Raw genomic sequence first — 23,278 nt, 5'->3', positions numbered from 1 at the left:
GCTTTAGTGAAAGGCTCTGTGGTATAGGGCAATGTTCTGGATGAAAAGGTATGAGTTTAAATCTTATTTCTGCTGTTTACTTTCTGTATGACCTTGATTAGGTAAGTAACTCATTTTATCATGCCATCAATTTCCTCATTTGTAAAATGAGAGGTTCAAATTAGTTGATCTCTACAGCAAAGGCAAGATACCTTCAGGAAAAGCTTCAAAGAAGGATATGAAGTGGTCTTCTGCTCAAAAGGCTCTCTTGGAAGAGGTCAAAAATGATCTTTAAAAAGAGAGATGAAAAATGGAGAAAAGAAATAAGAGCTGTGCAGAAGAAACTATGAAAGTTTTTTGGGAAAAGCCAACATCTTGAAAAGGAAGCACAGAAATTGATTGAAGAAAACAGCTTAAAAATAAATTTGGCACAATGGAAACAAATATACTGAAGAAAACAATTTCTTGAAAAATCAATTTGGCAAAATGGGAAAAGAAAATCACTCCTTAAAAAATAGAATTGGAAAAACAGAAAAAAAATCCACAAACCAAAACAACTCCTTTAAAAGTACAATTGGCCAATGAAAAAGGAAGTGAATTAGACGACTTCTGAGGTCTCCTCTAATTCTTATTTTATGATGCTATAAATTTTCAGAGATGTATAAATATTCTTCCTTCCTTATAACATAATGGTTTTACTTACAACTGAGTAGATACAGGATTCATATTCAAGCCTTTAGAAAGGCATGAAACTACCTAGTGGGCAGCTCTCCTTCCAGAGACACATTCCACATTTAATGTTTTATTGCCCTTGAAAAGGTTCCTAGCTAGAGCTTCTAATGAAAGCAACAATTTAAGTAAGGTGATTATTTGGGCAAATCAAATCTTCTATTTCTCCATCTAACTTGAGGAAGATAGAAAAAAGATTAAATATGGAAAATAAGTAAAATAACATAATAGTAATGTTCCATACATCATTATTCAATTAAACCAATCTTTACTAAAGGCAGCCTACATGCAAAGCTTATGTGAGATGAAGCTTAACATCTGGTTCTGGACATTATGGCCTTCCTCTGACACATATTAGTTGTGTGACTTTGGGTAAATTACTCAATCTCTCATTGCCTAACTCAACTCTCTAAGTCTAGATTGCAATGTAGATGGCAATTTACATTAATAGAAGTTTCCTCTTTAGATTCTCTCTATACCAATGATGATCAAGCTTACAAAAACCAAGCAAACCTGTAAGCCAAAATAAAATACTTTGGAAGATGTTTGATTTATGGCCCATGTAAATAAAGCATTTAGTGTTTTTTCCTCTTTAGTGTATCAGGTATCCCAGTCTTGGTTAGGCAGGCAGTATACAGCAGGTATATAACGATATCTTAATGACCTCATCTCCAAGCCTAATTCATCCTAGAGAGAATCTGGCTCAGGGTTAACATGTCAGCCTTGTAGGCTAAACACACTAGGGCCTCAAAGTAACTAACTCTTAAATTTTCAGCCCAGCTCTTGACAAAATAAATCTAGAACTGACCTCTAAGAATCTAATTATGAATCCCTCACTGTCCAAAGGAAAGACCATTTCATGGGTGTCACATGACCAGTCATAAGCTTTTACCATTCTTTTGAAATGTTGCAAAACCTTCTGAAAACGTCAGCAAAATTTAACATAATTAAGAAGGATTTCTTCTATCTCTTCTTGGTTATTTTTCTACCAGTCAAACATAATTGCTATGTGGGTAGCAAAAATATAGATAAGGTATAATCTTCATTATATTTCAGATAAACAATGATCCCTAAATAGTATGTTTGTGTGTCTAAAAGGAATCTCAAAACATAGAAAATGGTGAAGTCATTATTTTTCAAAAAGATTTTCTATCTCCCATATCAATGTCTTTTCAATGCTGTTCCTTATAGCTGGAATATCATCTATTGCTTCCCGTGATTCCTGGCTTTTATAGATTCCGATAAGTCTTAGATAAAAATTTTTCTTCCTTCAAGAGGTTTTTTTTCAACCCCCCTGAATACTACCCCTTGCCTCTAAGATAACTTTCCATTTGGCTTCTATATGTCTTGTATGTCTATACATATTATCTCATTAGAATATGAACACTGAGCAGGGGTTGTTTTTGGCTTGTTTTATATTCTTAGCACTTATTACAATGCCTGGCACATAGTAGTTACTTAATAACTTAGCCTAACTTGGTACAGCTTTAGAATTTACAGAAAGAGATTCTCAGAGTACCATTTAATCATTGGTTAGTTGTTCTTTGTATTAAAAAATTCTGTATCAGGATTTTTATAAGCCCTATAGTAGCATCAAAATGTTTATGGCAGGGTTTAAGAAAATTAATGGATTCATATTTTCCCAGCCTCTTTATATTATAGAAATAATTTATATTATATATTTATATTATGAAAACAATGTATTATACTTGTATTATCATATATTATATATGTATTATATATTTATATTATATAATTTGTATCATAATATAATTTGTTGTGCTGATGAAAAATGTATATTGGTTTGACATTAATCACATAATTCTTCTTGAAGTGAATGAAAGGTGTGCCCATCAATATCTAAACAAGGAAAAATTTGCCTATAAAAATCATCTGAGTTAAATCCTGTTGTATGCCAAAATGACTAAACACATCAGTTAAAATATGCCAACTTTTGCTCAACACTAGTAGGTCAGATTTGAAATCAAACCTTTTGTTTGGCTCTTTTTTTTTTTTGCTCCAAACTTAGAACTGTTTAATTTCAAGAATATTATGCAAAAAGTTGAGCTATTATTTACTCTAGAGCAATAATTGTCTATTGAAGTTCATAGGGAAAACAAAATATACAATTATATGTTGTTATAATGGGGAAAGAAAAGACGTTTCATTGGCATTAAATTGTGTAAGCAGCGGATCTGAGCATTGTATGAGAATGATATCTACTCTGAGAAGATTCCTTGAGTAAGAATATCTATTGGAGTGTGAATACAAGTTCACAATTCTTCTACACACACACACACATACACATAAATAGACATATGCATATATAAGTTTATTATATATACATCTATATTCATATATATTACACACACATTTATTTATTTATGTGCAAGGCAATTGAGGTTAAGTGACTTGCTCACACAATTGGTATTAAATATCTGAGGTCAGATTTGAACTCAGGTCTCCTAATCCCGGTACCTGTTCTCTGTCCACTGAATCACTTAGCTGCCCCAACAGAATATAATTTGGAGAAAAAAGTAATTCAGAAAAGAATTGGAGTGTGAGTGTTTAATTAGAACTTTAATTCCTGTACTCAAATGGCCCCTTCAAAATGAAGTAGGAAATATTCTTTTTTTAAAAAGAGGTTTTGATGAAGTGCATTTTAAAATTAGGTATAATTGCAAACTTGGCAGAAGATGAAAAAAATAATGTCTCAAAAGACCACAAGAATGTCTAGGGCCAGAGAAAAACTTTTCTTACAAAGAACTTCCCATCTCAGTTTTCTTTTCATCCATATATTTCATTTTCCTGTGATTTTTGTCAGCCACAGTGTATTTGAGTTTCAGCATTATCTTTGCCCTCTTTCCTTCATATCTACCAATCTGGCCATTATTCTAATCTGCAGAATTATGCTTTGTCAACCAGGAGTCCAGGGGCATCTCAGTGACAATCCTCAAATACATAATCACTTCTGATTTTCTCAAATGTGATGCTTTTCTCCAAGACTCCTTCATGCCTGTAAAAATCAGATGCTAATCTTTTCAAGCTGTTTGTTCCCTATTTAAAAAAGGATACTGCAAACTTTCCAGGTACCAACTCTGATATGTCCTGCTGTTATCATATCCTCTTACAAGGTTTCTTCAAAGAGTACTTGTGTTTTTTTGTATTTACATATTTGGAGATGTATCATTCACACAATGTAATACAATGTAATTTGTACAATGTAATATAATACAATGTAAACTGCTTGAGAGCAGGGCTTATTTCATTCTTGTCTTTGTATCTCCAGTGCCTACCAACATTCCTGGAACATAGTTTTTCAGCTAAATGCTTCAATGGATAGCCTAAAAGAGAGACAACTGTAGGGTAAAAAGCATCAGGTTTGTGGTCAGAACAAATGGTGTTCAAATCTTTACTTTACAACTTACTACCTATGTGGATCTCACTTTTCTTGATTTTAAAATGAAGATCTCAGATTAAATTATGTCCATGGTTCTTTCTCAACTGGAAACCAGATATATTATGAACAGAAAAAAAGAACAATAGGGCAGAATTCAGTTAAGAATGAGAAGTCAAAGGCTATTAGGTACTTTGTAAAGTAGAGAAATATGAGTAGGTAGGTGATGTAGTTAATAAAGTGTCAGGCTGGAAGTCAAGAAGAGTCATCTTCCTGATTTCAAATCTGACTTCAACTACTTTATATCTGTGATACTCTGGGCAAATGACTTAAACTTGTTTCCTTCAGTACCTCATCTGTAAAATGAGCTGGAGAAGGAAATGGCAATCTACTCTAGTATCTTTGCCAAGAAAATCCCAAATTGGGTCACCAAGAGTCAGACACAATTGAATAACAAAAACTAGAATAACAAAAACCACATGAAAGTGGGCATGTCACATGTTTCGACTGACTGAATGAGGTTAACATCAAGAAGGCAAACAGAAAGATTGGGAAGACTGAGAGAGGTGATCATAAATACAGGTGCCAAATACGATAATTCTGGCAAGACAAGACATGAAATATGAGAGATTTAAGAAATAAATTATCAAATTCCAAGGTGACATCATAAATCAGTGTACATTGTTATCAAGAAGGTAAAACAATAGAAGCATAATTGGACACAGGATCAGACTTGGTACAGTGAGCATTTTCTGAGAGAATCAGACTAATGTTAGTGAATAATTGGGATTAGCTTTCTCTAATATTAGACATGTACTTCCAGGGCTTAAGTTTCACTCCCTTTCTGTGAACACACCTTATTTCCTAAATAGTAAAGACAAGCACGATTTCTTTAAATCATAATTATCTGGGATTTCACTAGATTGTGTCAAGACAAACACATTTTAAACCCAGTAAGGATTAAGCTAAAAGAAACCTAATCCCATACAAAGGTAATTCAAAGAAAGTGCATTAATGGCAGATGAATGCTTTCCATCTCTGTTGGCATCAAGACATTAGTGTGACTTTTTAACTTCACAGTTGCTTTAGAAAGCAAAAAGCATCAAGTGTATTAGAACACTGATTGCCCATTGCTTCACTCTATAGTTATAAGGTATCAGGCTTCAGAAAAACTGAATAGGAATCTGATGCTGCATATTAAAAGATTTGGGTCTGGTCCAACTTGCTCCAAAAGACTTATTGTTTTTAAGAATTCTGTAGGGATTCATTCTTCACCAATTATAGAAAGCATGATACAATAAAAAGAATGTTAGATTTGAAATTAAGAGACTTATATTCAAATACCAGCCATATGAGATGTGCTAGCTCTTTCTGAGCCATAAACTACTTCAGTCTTGGTGAAAAAAAAAAAAAGATTTTTTTTTTTTTTTGTTTTGAATCACAGGATATTAGAAAGTAAGAGGACCCACAGAGTTCATATTGTTTAGTTCCTTTACCTGAGTTAACATTCTCTTGGGTGAATACAATGTTCACATACATGAAATAATTAAGGAAAGAAGAAATAACTTAATAACTTGGTGGATCATGAGAAGTTTCAGAGAAAGTGGCATTTTGGCTGAGACTTAAATGAATCTAGGAATTTTTAGAATTGGAAGTGAGGATAAAGCATGTTCCAGAACTGGAGTACAGTCTGTAGAAAGGCCCAGAGAAATTCATTTTATAGCTAAATTCTTATCCTAGGCTCCATGGATCCCAAGAATAAAATTAATATGTTCAGCACATAGCAAATGATATATAAATGCTTAATTCTCCTCTCTCTAAGAGCCTATTAATATATTACAGAGGATCTGTGAACTTTGATGAAAAAAGTACATCTTTATTTGCACTAGTCTCTGAAATTTTACATTCCCTTAAATTAAAAAAAAAATCATAATTCTGAGAAAGAACCTCTAGACTTCATCAGACTTCCAAAAAAGTCTATCGCATATATATATATATGTGTGTGTGTGTGTGTGTGTGTGTGTGTGTGTGTATGTGTGTGTGTATATATATATATATATATATAATATATATATATATATAGAGAGAGAGAGAGAGAGAGAGAGAGAGAGAGAGAGACAGAGACAGAGAGAGAGAGAGAGAGAGAGAGAGAGAGAGAGAGAGAGAGGAGGGAAGAAAGGAAGGAGGTGAGGAGGGAGGGAGAGTGGTTGACCATTAACTGCTTATTAAATTTCTAGTGATATGGAATTCACTGCATCCTAAGCTAGCTCCTTCTATTTGGGGAAACTTGGTAGGAAGTTTCTCCTTATGTTAGGCTGAAATCTGCCTCTTTTCTTCTTCCAAACACTGGGTCTTATTCTATCCTCTAAAGTCAAACAGAACAATTGAATCCTACTTTCATTTGACAAGTTTTAAATAATGATTGTGACCCATTCTAATTTTTCTCTTCATATATATGTATATATATGAAGTACAAATAGTATTATCTCTATTTAATAGATGAGGAAATTGAGACATACAGAGTTAAAGTAATTTGCTGAAGATTACTCAGATGATAACTGTAGAACTGAAAATCACACCTAGGATTCATTCCTCTTTGGTCAGTGTTCTTTCTATTATATGCCTATTAGAGAGATTATGTCCTATTAGAGAAGCTCAACATCCTGACTCTGAAGGGTTGGGTCCTGGCACAGCATGGTACTAGGAGGTCTTCCTCTGTTGTCCTTATTTTTATTGTTCAAATACAAGTCTATTTTAAAGGCTTAAAAAAAAGAACTTTGTACATTTTAAAATCCTCTACAAACTAGAGTTAGAAAGCCTGAGCTAATTCTAAGAGAAGGGATTTGTAGTCATTGTCATAAATTCTCACACCATACAGGTGGGAACAGAGATGGGCCAAACTCTCTGTGGAACTCTTCAGATTAAAGCAACAGTGATTTAACCATTTTGATTTTTCTCTAATAGGTGTGGGTTATCCCAAAGATCAGAATACTACCCAAATGCCCTCAGTAATAGTGAAATCCTCCTGGCTTATGATCCAGTACAAATAAATTACCTACAATACTACATAAGAATCTTCATATGGCTAAGATTGCTTGCTGTCTTGGGGAGGTGGGAAGGAGAAAAAATTTGAAACTCAAAATCTTACAAAAATGCATATTGAAAACTGCATGGAATTGGAAAAAAAGAAAAAGAAAACTATTAAGTAGGATCTCTACTAAATGGGAGTGAAGTAGAAATCCTTATTCAAGAACCTATCCTATATCATTATTGTGTAGAAAAAATAATTCCCTTACTTTCCCCTAATGATGTGGTCTTTTCTTAGAGAATTAATTTGATACAACTCATTGAATCATAGTGTTGTATAGTCATGAGTCATGTCAAATGCATTTTCCAGCAAATGTATATTCTGTTTAGATAACATGAGCTAAAAGATAAAGAGCTGGACTCAAAGCCTAGAATACCTGTATTCAAATTATGTGTTTGACACAAAGTATCTCTCTGATCCTGGGCAAGTATCTTAATTTCACATCATTCTAGGTCAAGGCTTTTAAACCTTTTGTTTACTTATTATCTTTTTTGCATGAGAAATTTTTGTGAGACCCTGGCAATATAGACATATAAAATAGGTATATAAATCAAATGTTTACTGACAATAAATCATAATTTTGTGACTCCCACATTCAGTTATGAGACTCCATTGGGGTTGTTGACCCACAGTTTAAGAAGCTGGGTTCTAGGTAGCTCTCCAAAACTATTTAAATTTTTAAAAATAATATTTTATTTTTTCCAGTTGCACATAAAGGTAGTTTTTAGTATTTATTTTTTTAATAAGATTTTTAAGTTGAAGATGTTTCTGCCTTCTGACCTCTCTCTTCACCCCTCTACCCAAGACAATAAGCAATGTGATGCAAGTTATACATGTACAATCATGTTAAAAATATTTCCACATTAAGACTATTCAAATTGTTGAGAAGGTGCCACCCCACATTGGTAGGGGGAGTTTCTTCATCTGAGAGTTCCCTAAATCAGTGAAATCTCAGATATGTGTCAATTAGCATTAATTAAAAGGTAGCCCTTTGTGCTTGCTTTGGCAGCACATATACTAAAATTGCAATAATACAGAGAAGATTATCATGGCCCTTGCACAAGAGTGATACCCACGTTCATAAAGCATTCCATATTTTTCTGTGCTCAAAGGGCTACGATTTATGCATATCCTTTGACCTAATAATACCACTATTAGGCAAGAATACCAAAAGAAATAAAAAAAAAACAGAAAAAAAGGAAAATGATTTATGTGTACAAAAACATTTATAGCAGCTCTTTTCTGAGGACAAAAAAATTAGACATTGAGATGAAGCCCATCAAATGGGAAATGGCTCAATAAACTATAGTATGTGTTTGTGATGGAATATTATTGTTGTCTGGGAAATGATGAACAGGATGCTCTCAGGAAAACCTGGGAAGTCCTCCATGAACAAAGTGAAATATACTGTGTACAAAAGAATAGCATTGTACTGGGATGACCAGCTGTAAATGACTTTGTTATTCTCATCCACAACTACTCTGAAGGACTTATGATGAAAGTTTTTATCTATACACAGAGAAAGAACTGATTATGTCTGAATATAGATTGAAGCATTATATGTGTATATATATATATGGATTTTTTTTGTATATTTATATGTGTGTATTCATATACAAATTGACATATATAATATACATACACACATATGTATATATTTAAACAAAATCCCTACTTCATTTCTACTAAGCATTTTGAATGGATGTATACCTACAGATATGAAAGAAATTATGAACTGGAAACATCGATTGGCTTCTCCTTTTGAATAAATAATGAAGGACAATAGAATCAATGGTTTATATTCTCATCCTTACTGTAAAGGAAACAAATGTCCCAGTATCCCAGTGCTTTCCACACTGTCTCTCAGATAAACTTTTATCCTTCCTTGACTATTGTTTCACTTTTACATATACTCATTTGTGCTTTTTATAGCTAGACATAGGAAATTACATGATTTCTCAGATTAAAAATGATACTGGGATCAAGTGGCTTCTATTTAGAACCTTTCATTCTACTTTGTGAGAAACTACAGATGGAGGTGTAGCTTCCAGATAAAACTGTTCATGAACAAGTAGAAGCAATGCTATCAGATGTCCCATGATGATTTCAGCCCTGCTAAGTAATACTGATTGCTTTTTCAGAGACAAAAAGTTTATTCTTACTGAAGAATCACACTAGCATCAAGGAAGGACATGACCCAATAATTGTGTGGTAAGGAAGCTCTTGAGTAATGTCTTCTGGCTAACTATAATGATGTGTTTAAATGCTTACAGAATAATTACTGAGAGGTCATTTACTGAAAATGCCTTCATCCTGGAAAAACATTATAACTTATTCTACAAAATATTTTTTTAACAGTGGAAATTATTCAAGAATGAGTTTAAGGTTTTTGCATCTGATTTTAGGGCTTCATTCAATCAATAGTAAAGCATTTTTAAAATGCCTACTATGTGTTAGATGCTGAGGATACCAAGACAAAAGCAAAGGAGTCTCTGATTTCAGATAGCTTATATTCTATTGGTGGGAGGAATGAGAACATATACTTTTCAGGTGTATAGTATGTCTATACATGCATAGGAAATAAAAGGCAGTTTATTGGCCCGAGAAGTGGAAAACAGAAAATGGATTTGTTTTAAGTCTATAAATGCTTTAGGGAACAAAATTTTGAGATGCCAATTTTTCAGTCCAACAATAATTAGGCAATTCTTGTGTGCCAAACATAAAAGGTGCTGAGCATACAGAGTCCAAAATGAAATAATCCCTGCTTCAAGGAATTTATATCCTAATGAGAAAGACAACATGAACCAATTTAAATATATCCAGAATATCTACAAAATTTCTATAAGGTAAGTTGATATTAGAACCTGTAGAAGGATGGGTCAAGAAAGTTTTCTTGTACAAGGGGTCTCAGAAATGAGTTTGCAGGAAACCAGGGATCACAATCATTCAGCCAGTCAAAAAGCAATTTAATTACTTCTTACTCTATGCAGAGCACCATGCTAAACAATGAAAATACAAGTACAAGAAATATGAAAGACAATGTCTGCTTTCAAGAAGCTTATATTCTACTAGGGAAAGACTAATTCTAAAAGGAACCTGAAAAGGGTAGAATATAATGAGGGAGGAGGAGTAGAAATGAACTTTTATATAATGTCAGATAATGCTACAGAGATGAGCCCCAACTTAATGAGGGCCTCATGGCCCTACTTAACTGCCCATTCATTTGAGGTGTTTTTTTGGATTATTTCCTACTCAGCCCTTCTGGGTATCCTGGGAGTTATAGCTAGTTAAAATAAAAATGGTTAAGATAGCTACATCTAAATATGTATAGAAGAATTGCATATGTTTAACATATATTGGATTACTAGCTGTCTAGGGGAGGAGGTGGTGGGAAAAGAGGGAGAATAATGTGGAATACAAGGTTTTGAAAGAGTGATTGTTGGAAACTATCTTTGCATATATTTTGAAAATAAAAAGCTGTTATTAAAAAAAAAAAAGACAGCCACATCTTCCTCAGGTCTAAAGACATTATGTGATTGGACTGGTGGGTTATATTGCATTAAGGTACAGAATAGACATTTTATGCTTTTGCCTTAAGATATTATATAAATGTTGATTTCCTTCTCTCCTTCTTCATTATATTCTCCTCCCTTTCAGTTTCCTTTTAGGTCTTATCTTCTCCTATTAGAATATAAACTTCTTGAAGTTTACAAATATCATCTCATTTGGTCCTCAAAAAGTTTCTATTCTTTCATTCTAGAATTTTAAGAAAATATCCAGAATCTCCTACATGTGTCATCAGTAAAAAGAGGGAGAAGGAAAAGATGTGTCCATTATCCTTGAATGATACTTTTGGATTCCATCACAAGGTGGTTGGATTACCACTACTCAGTCTTAGGGTACAAGAGATGATACAACACTTATATATGAGAAAACTGAAGCAAACAGATAAAGTGACTAGCCCAGAGTCACTTGGCTTGTTAAATATCTGAGGTTGGATTTGAATTTCAGTCTTCCTAAGTTTCTGATTCTAAACCTAGTGCTCTATCTACTGGCCCCCTCAGCTAACCTAGGTGCACATATGGATAGAGAAATACAGAAGAGTGCAGTTGAGTGTGGTAGGAGTGCTGAAATGGAGATTTTGGAAGGAAGCTTCCAATCAGAAAGAGAGTTTCTTGGGTCAGAGGATACTTCCAAATTATGACAAGGGACAGGCTGTAGATATTGAATGTGGGGAAATTGTATAATATGAAGACTTCATGGCAAACTTTAAGGTCAGCAGAATCTGAATATGTTTTCAAGTCTCTGACTTTTAAAGGGATTTTGAGTAGGTCTGAGTTCCAGCCTGTCTAAACTAAGGTTGCCTTCTAATCTGGACCTCTTAACTGATTTACATGTTGAAGTAGGATATGCTACTTACCTTCCTGATAATTTATCTGTGAAATGGAGTTTGAAAGAAAAAGTCATAACCATAGAAAAAAGCAAATGGAAACTGTTGTAAAATCATTGGCGTGGATGAAAGATAATATAGCAATGCTACAGAAATGAGCCCTGACTTAATGATTCCTTCATGGCCCTACTTAACTGCCCATTTATTTAATGCATTTTTTGGGGGATTATTTCCCACTCAACTCTTCTGGGCATCCTGGGAACTATAGCTTGCTAAAATAAAAATGATTAAGACAGCTACATTTTCCTCAGGCCTAAAGACACTGTGTAGTTGAATTGGTATGTTATATTGGATCATGATACAGAATAGACATTTTCTACTTTTGCCTTGAGGCAACTGGCTTCTGTTGTTTCCTGAGACCCAATATCTGACTATAACAAAATGTCCTTTCAGGTTTAGTAATATGCTATTTACCTTTTTAAGTGTTCTTTGTTCTACCACTCTCAAGTGTGCATAACCTTTTACTCATTTCTTGGGCTTAGTAGATTTGCTTTAAATTATACTCCTTGCTCTCAAGGGAACTCAGCTTTGCCCTTTGACTAAATTGGCCTGATGCTTCTGTTCTGGTAGTCATTTTCTTCAAAAAAGAAAGGAACGAGTCTTTATACATCTAAAATAATCACAGGATCAAAGATTTCGAGTTGAAAGCAACCTTAGAGATTATTGAATGGAACTTCAGATCTTCAAAAAGTTTATTAATTTTTTGAGAGGTAATTGGAGGTATGACTTGCTCAGTGGTATATTGCTCACAAGTATTAAATGTGTGGAGGCTGAATTTGAACTCAGGTCTTCTTGAAATTAGGGCCAGCACTCTATACACTGTGCCCTTTAGCTGATTCTTAAGAAAATGTAAGTGATTTTCTCAGGGCCATACAACTTGAAGCCAAATGTTTCAGTTCTAAGATAGTCTATAATTCTGTCTGCTACATGGCAGTTAGGCAGTTACATGTAAACCAAAGGCAGACTTGTGAATGGTGAGCTTTGGACCAACAGAGGTAGTGTTTGAACACATGGGGAAAATGGTGCATTTCTGATGTGGCACATTAATGCCTAACATTATTGCTTATAGAGAAGAGCTATAGCAAGAGAACAAACTCAGAACCACTGAATTTGCATAACTAATTGACCAGATAGAGAAGACTCACTAAAATAAGAAGAGGATTGAAAATTGTTTGAGGAGAAAGTCTGTCTGCATCACCCAAAGGCAACAAATGTTTGATACTGAACACTCTAGAATTTGACCCTGTTCTTTGTATCTTTCCTGTAGAGTTTCAGTCTGGTTTTGTGCTCTGTATAGAACAGAATCTTCTGTATTTTCATTAAGCACTTGAAATTATAGCCCACACATCAGGATTACCTAAAAACTTAAAATGCTTTTAAGGACAAGAGAATGGAGCCTATAATGTTACTATAGAGAGTTCTTTTATAATTCTGGCATCTTCTGTGAATTTTTGTGAACTTACATACTCAATGACTCTTTCAACTATGCCTCAAGAATTGAATTGAATAAAAGACTCAACAATTTTCATTAAAAATAGCAGAGGATCTGATAAAAGCCTCATTTTTAAAATATATAGAGAATTGACTCAAATTTATAATAGTTCAAGTCATTTTCCAATTTATAAATGGTCAAAGGATATGAACAAACAATTTTCAGATGAAAAAATTGAAACTGTTTATAGTCACATGAAAAGGTGCTCCAAATGACTATTGATCAGAGACATGCAAATTAAGACAACTCTGAGATATCAGTATATACTGTCAGATTGGCTAAAATGATTGGAAAAGATGATGACAAATGTTGGAGGGAATGTGGGAAAACTGGGACACTGATACATTGTTGGTAGAGCTGTAAATGAATCCAAGCACTCCGGAGAGTAATTTGGAACTATATTCAAAAGTTATCAAACTGCATACCCTTTGATCCAGCAATGTTTCAGTATACTAGATCTATATAGATCTTAAAGGAGGGAAAGGGACTATATGTGCAAAAATGTTTGTGGCAGCCCTCTTTGTAATGTCAGGAAATTAGAAACTGAGTGGATTCCCATCAATTGGAGAATGGCTAAATAAATTAAGGTATATAAATGTTATGGAATATTATTATTCTGTGAGAAAAGACCAGCAGGATGATTTCAGAGAAGCTTGGAGAGAACTACATGAAATGATGCAAAGTGAAATGAGCGGAATCAAGAGATCATTTATACATGGCAACAAGAAGACTATATGACGATCATTTCTGATGGATGTGGCTCTCTTCAACATTGAGATGATTCAAACCAGTTCCATTTGTGCAGTGATGAAGAGGACCATCTATACACAGAGAGAGAACCATGGGAAAAGAGTGTGGAACACAGCATTCCCATTCTCTCTGTTGTTTTTTGCTTACATTTTTTTTCTCAGTTTTTCTTTTTCTTCCTTCTTGATCTGATTTTTCTTGTGCAACAAGATAACTGTATAAACATGTATACACATATTGGATCTAACATGTATTTCAATGTATTTAACATATATTAGACTACCTGCCAGATAGGGACGGGGGTGGGGGGAAGAAGGGGAAAATTTGAAACAAAAGGTTATGCAAAAGTCAATGTTGGAAAAATTACCCATGCATATGCTTTGTAAATAAAAAGCTTTAAAAAGAAAAGATAGCAAAAGTAAGCTTATTATAGTTTTCAGGCACATGAATCAAGAGGAATGAATAACTTTGTATCTGAGCTCATGTAAACAGAAAAAACAATGTGGAAAAATAGGATTTATATTGGACTGGGCATCAAGAAACATGAGTTTGCAGCCTAACTTTTATTGGTAGTGTTAATTAAGCTTCTTCATCTCTTTTGGGCCTCAGTTTTCTTATTTGTAAAACAAGAAAATTGGATTAAATGCTTTCACAAATCCCTTTTGGCTCTACCATCCTCATTGTGGATTTAGCTATCCAATTAAACTAGTCAATCAATTGTTTTGTAATCCTTTCGTAACTCAGTGAATGGAATGAAAATGACCAAACCATATGTATTTTTAGTCTATTTTTATGCACATGTTATTTATGTATGTGCTATATCTCTCCACTGGAACTATAAACTCCCAGAGAAAAGAGATCAGATCTTATTTATCTTTCTAATACTAAACATAGTGTCTTGTCTAGCCTAATAAATATTTACTGAACTGAATTAAAAAAAAATCTGATTGCCATTGACATGACCTGAGTCATCTTTTATTGGCAGTTTCCAGAACTAGTATCCAATTCTCTTATTCCCTTTAGGATATTATTTTAACAGTAATATGTTTCCCTAGAGTTAATACCCTGAAAACCCTTAGAATATATTTCAAGAAAGTAAAACGTGAAGAAAATGGGAAACTGGAATTCCTTTCCCTAGGCAGAGCCAAGGGAGGACACAGAGAAAAACAGAAAGTGGTTAGTGACAGAGATTTTTTCCATATCCAATGAGACAAGACCTGGAACTCCAATTGTGGAATAAAAGTGGAGGACAGATAGTTGGACTGAGACTGAGAAGAGCAGTGCTCTCTCCCCTTCTGCCCCATGAAACACTAAAATCAGTTGGAAAGCTAAAAACTGAAAAGTATAAAGAGCCATAGAAATTCAAATGTCAGTATATAAATAGAGTAGAAATGTAAAAAGGCCAAGATAGTCATTATACCTATAATACAAAAAATACATAAAAGAAAACTGAGAAAGAAATATAAATAGGACTGCAGGGCTAGAGGCAGAAGGGACACAGTCTAATCTCTCCTCATTATAAAGGTAAGAAAACTAAAGAGGGTTGTTACTTGTCCAAATTTTCACAAGCAGTATGCATCAGAGTTTTCTGTTCCTGTTTTATCGAAGTGCAAGTACTGGCACAAGTAGGAACTCAGTCATTTTATTCTAGAACCTCCTAGAGATGCAGTGAGAAACAATGTTGGCAAGTGGGTAGAAAACTGGCCTCAATGCTGAGATCTGGTTTTCACAAGCAGTATGCATCAGAGTTTTCTGTTCCTGTTTTATCGAAGTGCAAGTACTGGCACAAGTAGGAACTCAGTCATTTTATTCTAGAACCTCCTAGAGATGCAGTGAGAAACAATGTTGGCAAGTGGGTAGAAAACTGGCCTCAATGCTGAGATCTGGGTTCAAATCTTACCCTTGACACATTGCTGCTTATGTCACTCTGGCAAGTCAATTAACTGTTCACTTTCTTGGAAATGTCTCTGAAATTTTAAGTTGTAGAGTAGTTGGCAGTCTAAATTGATAGAAGGAATTTTCTCACTGGGAGTTCACCATTAGAAAGAAATCCAAGGTCTAGACTCTAATCCCTATGAGTATGATTCATTGTTCACATTGTAATCACAGACAATTTTCATAATAATATTTGACCTAGAGGGCATTGCTTTCCTTTATATTTTGGAAACTATACTACAAAAGCAGCAATTAATTGATTATCTTCATAATGACAGCAATTATACCTTTTTTTTTTTTAATTCCCAGAGCTCTTTATTTACCTATTTTACAAACATTACAGATTTTAAGGAAATTTCTACTCCTCTACTGTCTCATGTAGCCTGAAGGTGATCCTTAATTCCCAAAGTCCATGCCAGCAGAGAACATCTGGCATATCCTTCTAAGCAAGGTTTTGGGTTGAAGACCAGCATTGTCATCAGTGAGCTAACAACAGATGGAGATTTTTGGCCATAATAACTCAGGAAGCTAATGAAACTAAGGGGTTTTGATCTATGTCAATAGAAGGATTGTTTAGGGTAAGGAAAAAATAGGTCTTTTGAAGTATTAAATTATTTTAGACATTTTCAGAGATGTTAATTTAATTTAGGTATTGAAGAAGCTTGCGTGATGCTCATCTTCCAGGTATATTTATGTTCCTTGGTAACATGACTTCTGTGACTAAGTGTTTCCAGGGAAAGGTACAAATGAGCAATTCAATTATAAGTAAGTCAGTGAATGAAACTGCTTTTACATAAATAACTGCTTTTCATTCAAATGATCCCTGAGCCATGCAGATTCAAATACTTTCATTCTATTTGGCTATTCAAGGTCATCCAAGGCATTTCAAGATTAAGATTATTAAGAAGATTTCTAAGAGATCATTGGTTGGGGATTCCAGTGTAGTTGAAAGGAAGATAAAGTTATGGGAGGATTATGATGAATTTTAAATTTTGAATATTTTGAGTTTAGAATATTTAGTGGAACTCCTTTGGGAAGATAAAGATGATGAAAATACAGAAGCAGAGCCAAAGAGGCTCTAGTGCAATGGATAAAGCACCAGTACTGAAGACAGGAGGACCCGAGTTCAAATGTGATCTCAGATACTTAATGCTTATTAGTTTAAATACTTAACACTTATTAGTAAAATACTTAACACCCAATTGCCTTGCTAAAAGAAAAAAAGTTTAACCAAAGAAAATGTCAAAATTTAAAAGGACTCATCTTTATATAGCTCTTTAAGGTTTCCTTTTTTCACTACAATTCTCTGAGGTGCTAAGCAAAAGTATCATTAGTTTCATTCTATCGTTCAGGTAATTGAGGCTTTTAGAGTTTAAGTTTAACATCTTTATTTAAAAAAAAAGGAAACTGAGGCCCAGGAAAGTTAATACTTGCTCAAATCCTAATAGTATACTTAATACTACCATCACCACCACCACCATCACCCCTATTACTAAACATAAATATTTATATAACTGTACCATACTATGCTAAATGGTTTACAATTATCTTCTTATTAGATCCTCACAATAACCTCTGAAAGAAAATGATATTATTATCCTCATTTTATAAATAAGAAAATTGAGGCAAAGAGAGGCTAAGTGACTTGGTCATAATCAAACAGCTAGTCAATGTCTAAGGATAAATTTGAACTCATTTCTTTGTGACTCCAAATTCTGTGTTCTATCCATTGGGGAGAGAGAGGAGGGGGAGGGGGAGATAGAGATAGAGACAGAAAGATAGAGATAGAGACAGAGATGGAGAGAGAAAGACAGAGACTTCCTATTAGAAAATATAGTCCCAATCTTTTTCTTTTACACTTCTTTCCCTTGTTTTCATTTCATTCAGTTATGACATTTTCATTTATCTTTGAAATGTTTACAGACACTTCAGAATAAATGGTTGATGAGAAAACTGTCTTTCATAATTAAATATTGACTCATAAGAAAAATATACAAACGTCAGTTAATATAAATTCATTTTAGTATGCACAGTTGTTTCTTACCCACATTAAAAAAATCCTCATTACTGTTTTGTCAGACTTGTGATTTTATAGATTTATGGAATTTCTGATAAGGGAACTACCTTTACACATGTGAGTTTGGTTCCACAATTTATAGTCAAAGAGTTGTCTGAGACATTGAGAAGGTAAGAGACTTGTTCAGTATTCCTAGCTCAACCACAGTGGAAAGGCAGGGGGTACTCCTTGGCCCATCCTGGTCCCATTTTGATGATCACAGGAGCTTTACATGTTCCATTAGCTACCTGGACTGGTTTAATTACCTCTCCTTAGGAAATGTAGTTAGACATGATTCTTGAATCCAAGATTTCATGACTTTGATATTGGCCCTCAGAGGCTGTCACTATGTCAAGATGGCCTTTAAGTTCCCTAAAAATAGAAAAAAAAATGTAAGAGCCTAATTGTTATTTCTAAAGTGTGTTAGAATTAGAAAGCTCTTGCAGGGTAAATAACATTTTGTGTTACATTTGTTATTGTAGTTGTTACCTTTTCACATACATTGAGCACTTAATTGTCATGACTTCAAACATGAGATCCTCTGAGATTATTTATTTTCCTCAGTGACACAACAAGATCACCATGACTGTACAATAATACTGGGGTATGACAAACCTGCAATACATTCCTTGAAAGTAAAAATATAAATGCAATTGATATGTCTAACATTAAAGGGAAAAGTACACTATATTATTTTTAAAATAAAAGAATAACAATATATTGAGAGTGGTCAGACATAAGCACATTGAATTTCAAAGTCAAAAAGGATCCCAGAGAATGTATAATCTAGTTCCCCCATTTTACATGTAAGGAAACATTATTTGTAATGCAAAATAATGTATCAATTTACAAAAGGTTTACTTTAAATGATGAACATTCCTATGGAGATTTAAATTATAATTTGGTTACACAAAACTTTTCAGCAAACATTACATATAACCTGGAAGCATACCTATAAGAATTTTAAACTACATGGCAATGATTTCAAGAATTATAGCCTACATGTGGTTTCTATAAGGGATGTGCAGTGCTCATTGCTAACCCCCATTTCAAAAGCCTCTCTTATAGAAATTATAGAAACATTGCTTTTTTAAGAGCAGAGAAGCTAGATGTTAGTTATAGATCACAGAACTATTTTAACTGTTATTTCATGAAGAAAAATTATAAAGATGATCTGATGAGTTGAAAAGTTTTTAGAGAAAATAAAATAAGCAAAGATACAAAGGTACTTTAGCTAGAACAGTAAGGTATACTGAGACAAATAGGGGAGTTAGGTTCCAAGAGTGTCCAACTATCATCACTGCTTTAACCATAAACTCGGATTTCAGTGCTCTGCTACAGTCTTGTCTAAGGAACAGACTTTATGGAGATGTGTTTTAGCTACTTATCACCTTTGCATATATGCAATTTCTTTTCAGCAGCCACAGTTTCTGTACAACAGAAAAGGAAGGTTTCCACCACATCTTTGGTTTAGAATGTGAGCTCCTGGAAAGCAGAAACATTCTGTTTTTTCAATTTGCTTCCATAGCTTTTAGCACAATGCTTTGCTCATAGTAAGTGTATCATAAATGGTTTTTCATTCATTCATGAATTATGAAGAATAAGTCTGGAGTCTATTAAAAAAAAAAAAGCCCTGAGTGAAACAAAGGAAATTGTTTTCCTTTTATGCTGGAGATGAAATGGAAAGAAAAGAAAGAAAGAAGATGGAGGAATCATCTTTTTTTATGATGCTATTGTGACCTTTATCATGTAAAGATGAAGAAGATTCCTGTGAAGGGTCTTCATGTCTTATTCAAAGTGAACTAAATCATGTGGGACTGCATTTTTCCAGAAGTGAAGAAATCCATAATTCTAATAAGGGTTGGAGGAGACTCTGCGATTTTAAATATAAAGTATTATAAATAAATATTAATGTCTTATTATTAAATATGTCATCTTAATAAATTATCCAGTAAATTTAATAGTTACTTATTGAATTAGATATTTAAACATAGATATATGAGAAAGATATATGATGAATTGGAGTAAGAATTCTAGTCTTGATTAAGTGACAGATTTTGAAATTTTAGTAATGAGTGAAGAAATATCTAAACATAGTTCGATTTTCCCTAGAATTATGAAGGATGAAATTATGGGAATATATCAAGCAGCAGACTTATGTATGATCTTCAAGTGATCTTGGTGACTTGTGTAATCTTACTTTATGTAGGCAGTTAATTTTTTAAGCTTATTACATAAACAAATGAAGAGATTATATTTTTTTAATTATAAGTTTTGTAATCATTTCAATTTAGAATCATAAAAATCTTAGAGGTTGATGGGGTTTTTCTAGTTGAAATCTTTCCCTTGATTTCCATTCTGCATTTAGATTTATTTCTGGGTGTTGTTCTACTCAGTCAACTCAACAAGCATTTATTAAATGTTTACTGTTTATAGGGCACTGTACTAAATATTAGAAAGAAATGTAAACAACAACAACAACAAAAAAAAATAAAAAATAGTACCTGATCTCAAAGGGCTCACAATCTAATGAAGATTATGCATGTAAACAACAATGTACACACAAAATTTTTACAGGATTAGTTGGAGATAATCACAAAAGAAGGCACAGGAGGAAACATTGAGAGAAATGGGGAAAGGCTTCTTATAAAATTCTTGTGGTATATTGGCTGGGATATAAAAGAAGCCAGGAAAGAGAGGAGATGGGAATGAAAAGGGATAGAATTCCAAACATGGGGGATAGTCAGTGAAAATGCACAGAACACAGAGAAATGGAGCATTTTGTTAAAGAAATAGCTAGTAGGACAGTGTCTCTAGGCAGCTTTTCAGCTTGTCCTTATTTGAACTTATCTTCCCCCTAGTCCATCGCCCTCTTCTCCATTTCCCTTTTCTTGTTGATAGCAGTATTTTTCCCCCTAATCATTCTGGTACAAGACTTCAATCATCTTTGACTGTTCCCTTTCCTTCACTCCATACATGTAATCAATTGACACAGCCTAGTTTTGCCACCACCACATCTCTATCGGTCCATACCTTGCTGTTTATATCATCCTACTTCAGGTTTTTATTATCTCTTTCTTAGATTATTTTATAAACCTCATAAGTGTTCTCCTTATTTCTCATTTCCCCCTACTTCTTAATTTCTTGTTCAAAAACCCTGTGGCTCCCAAATTATTAAAGGGTAAAATATAATTGCTTTATGCTAAAATTTAAGATCTTCCAAAGCCTGACTGAAATGCAGTGATCAAAAAAGAATAAAGAAGAGGTTGGAAAGCCAAACCAAACAAGTAGGTGATTCTCAGTTTCATTTGCCACTTTCCAAATCTGTGCCCGCATGCAGGCTAATTTTCACATCTAGAATCCATTTCCTCCACATTCTGCCAATGACATTTCATCTGTGCTTGAGCCAGTTCAGTGGTACAATGGATAGAGCACTGGGTTTGAAATGAGAAAGAGCTGAATTTATATCCAGCCTCAGATACCAGCTATATGACCATCAACCCTTTGGTCTCAGTTCACTCAAGTGTAAAATGTGTTTATAATACTAGCACCTGCCTCCCGGGTTGTCGTGAAGATCAAATTAGACAACATTTTAAAAGTGTTTAGCAAAGTGCCTAGAATATTGTGCTTATTCCCTCTCCCCTCAAGGCATATCTCAGATGCTACTCTTTTTACCAAGACTTCTAATCAACATTCCCCTCAAAATTGGCAGCAATCTTTCCCTTTTTAAAATTTTTCTCTATTAAAATAGAACTTTTAAAATTCTTATTACATTCCATCTTTTGTATCAAACTTGTATAAGTATTTTTCCTCCCTTTTAAATTGTAAACTCCTTGAAGGCAAATGTCTAATGCCTGACATGGTGACTTTTTACTATTTTTCTAATCAAATTTAATTGAAGACCATCCAGTTCAATATCCATTCCAATTAGTCTATTTTTGTTGTTAAAGTGTTATCTCATTTATCAGACATTTTTAGGAGAAACACAAAAAATATGGTATTGTTACACATAAACTAACTTTCCATAAAAACTCAAACTTACCCTCTATCATTTACGTTATAATTACTTTTTAATGGAAACATACAAAAGGAATTACTCAATTCCCTATTTCCTTAAGCAAATTATATAGTTTATAAATAAATACATAGGTATAAATCTTATGCTCATGAGAGAATATATAGATTCCTTGAAAGCAGGGATAGTTAAGCAAAACAAAGTTCCACATGGCCATGTCCAAAATGTATGCCTCACTCTGCATCTTGAGTCTATCACCTTTTTACATCAGGAGGTAAATAACATTCCTTGTCATTGGTATTCTGAAATCATGGTTGGTCATATCATTGGTTAGAGTTCTTAAGTCTTTCAAAGTTATTTTTTTGGATATGGCCATGTGAGACTTTGTTTTGCTTAAATATACATGTTTACTGCAAACATTTTTTTTTTCTTTTCAAGCAATCAAGAAGTTCTCTGTGTCTTATGCAATCCTCCCATTCTACTCTACATTGTACATGGAAATATTAATTTACTTGTTATTTGTAAAATTCAGGATTTTTTAAAAATGAAAAAGGGGGAAACAGCAGGATTTACATATCAAAACAAATTCTCAATAAAAACAACCATGATTGATGAAAAACTTCAAGGGATTGGATGAGACTAGACAGGATTGGGGAATGTGTGTAAAGAAATATAAATTAAAGTTGTGAGCTCTATGTAAGACCCTCATTGATTGAGCAACAGAGTCAATTTCCAAAGCCATGATACTGTAATTACAATTGCCTATACTGAAGCAGTTTCAGAAACAGCTAAAGGTAATGGACCAAATTATGAGACTTAACTGAAAGTATTCCTGAGGAGATGAAGGTGACAAATTGAGTCCATAAAGTAGGCATTATATTCCATTTATTTTTGGGAATACACATTTATTTCTTGTACTAGAAAGCTTACAACCTAGCTGCAAAACTGAGAAATACAGACATAAAACAATTATAGCTTTTTTTTTTTGTTTGTTTATTTTGTGGGATGGGATATGAATAGGGTACAAAGTGACTTTTGCATCCTTCATTGTGAGACCTGAGCTGTGGTCTCTCCTCCATTACTGACCTTGGGCCAAATCCTTGGCCTTTCCAAGGTCTAATTTTTCTCACCTTTAAAATGAAACTAGGTAAATAGAAAAGGCTATCTTGAAAGTTCCTCCTGTCTCTGAAATGCTATAATGTCACGTGAATATCTCTATTGAAAACATTTTTTGGAGAACATAGTATCTTGTTCCTCCAGATATCTTGTAGGCTTTATCAGTGAAAAACACTAACAGGGCTTATACTTAGTGTGCTAAGGGAAGACTGTGATAAGGTGGCTATGCTATTCTTTATTAAGAAAAACTAGTGGCTTCCATGATGCTGGTGCT

The 23,278-nt window shown here is 33.7% G+C and overlaps 1 long non-coding RNA gene and 1 other non-coding gene across 2 annotated transcripts in view; both read left to right on the top strand.

Annotated features, from left to right (window-relative positions):
• LOC127543704 (uncharacterized) overlaps positions 1 to 23,278 on the top strand; it is an 84,205-nt gene that overhangs the window by 21,096 nt on the left and 39,831 nt on the right. The gene's annotated exons all lie outside the window — the stretch shown is intronic.
• Positions 8,187 to 8,293, top strand: LOC127546005 (U6 spliceosomal RNA). The gene has a single exon (XR_007949878.1). It is a non-coding gene; the product is annotated as a U6 spliceosomal RNA (small nuclear RNA).

The sequence above is a fragment of the Antechinus flavipes genome, chromosome 1 (genome assembly GCF_016432865.1).
Source record: "Antechinus flavipes isolate AdamAnt ecotype Samford, QLD, Australia chromosome 1, AdamAnt_v2, whole genome shotgun sequence".
Taxonomy (NCBI): Eukaryota; Metazoa; Chordata; class Mammalia; order Dasyuromorphia; family Dasyuridae; genus Antechinus; species Antechinus flavipes.
This window is presented reverse-complemented; position numbering and strand designations above follow the sequence as displayed.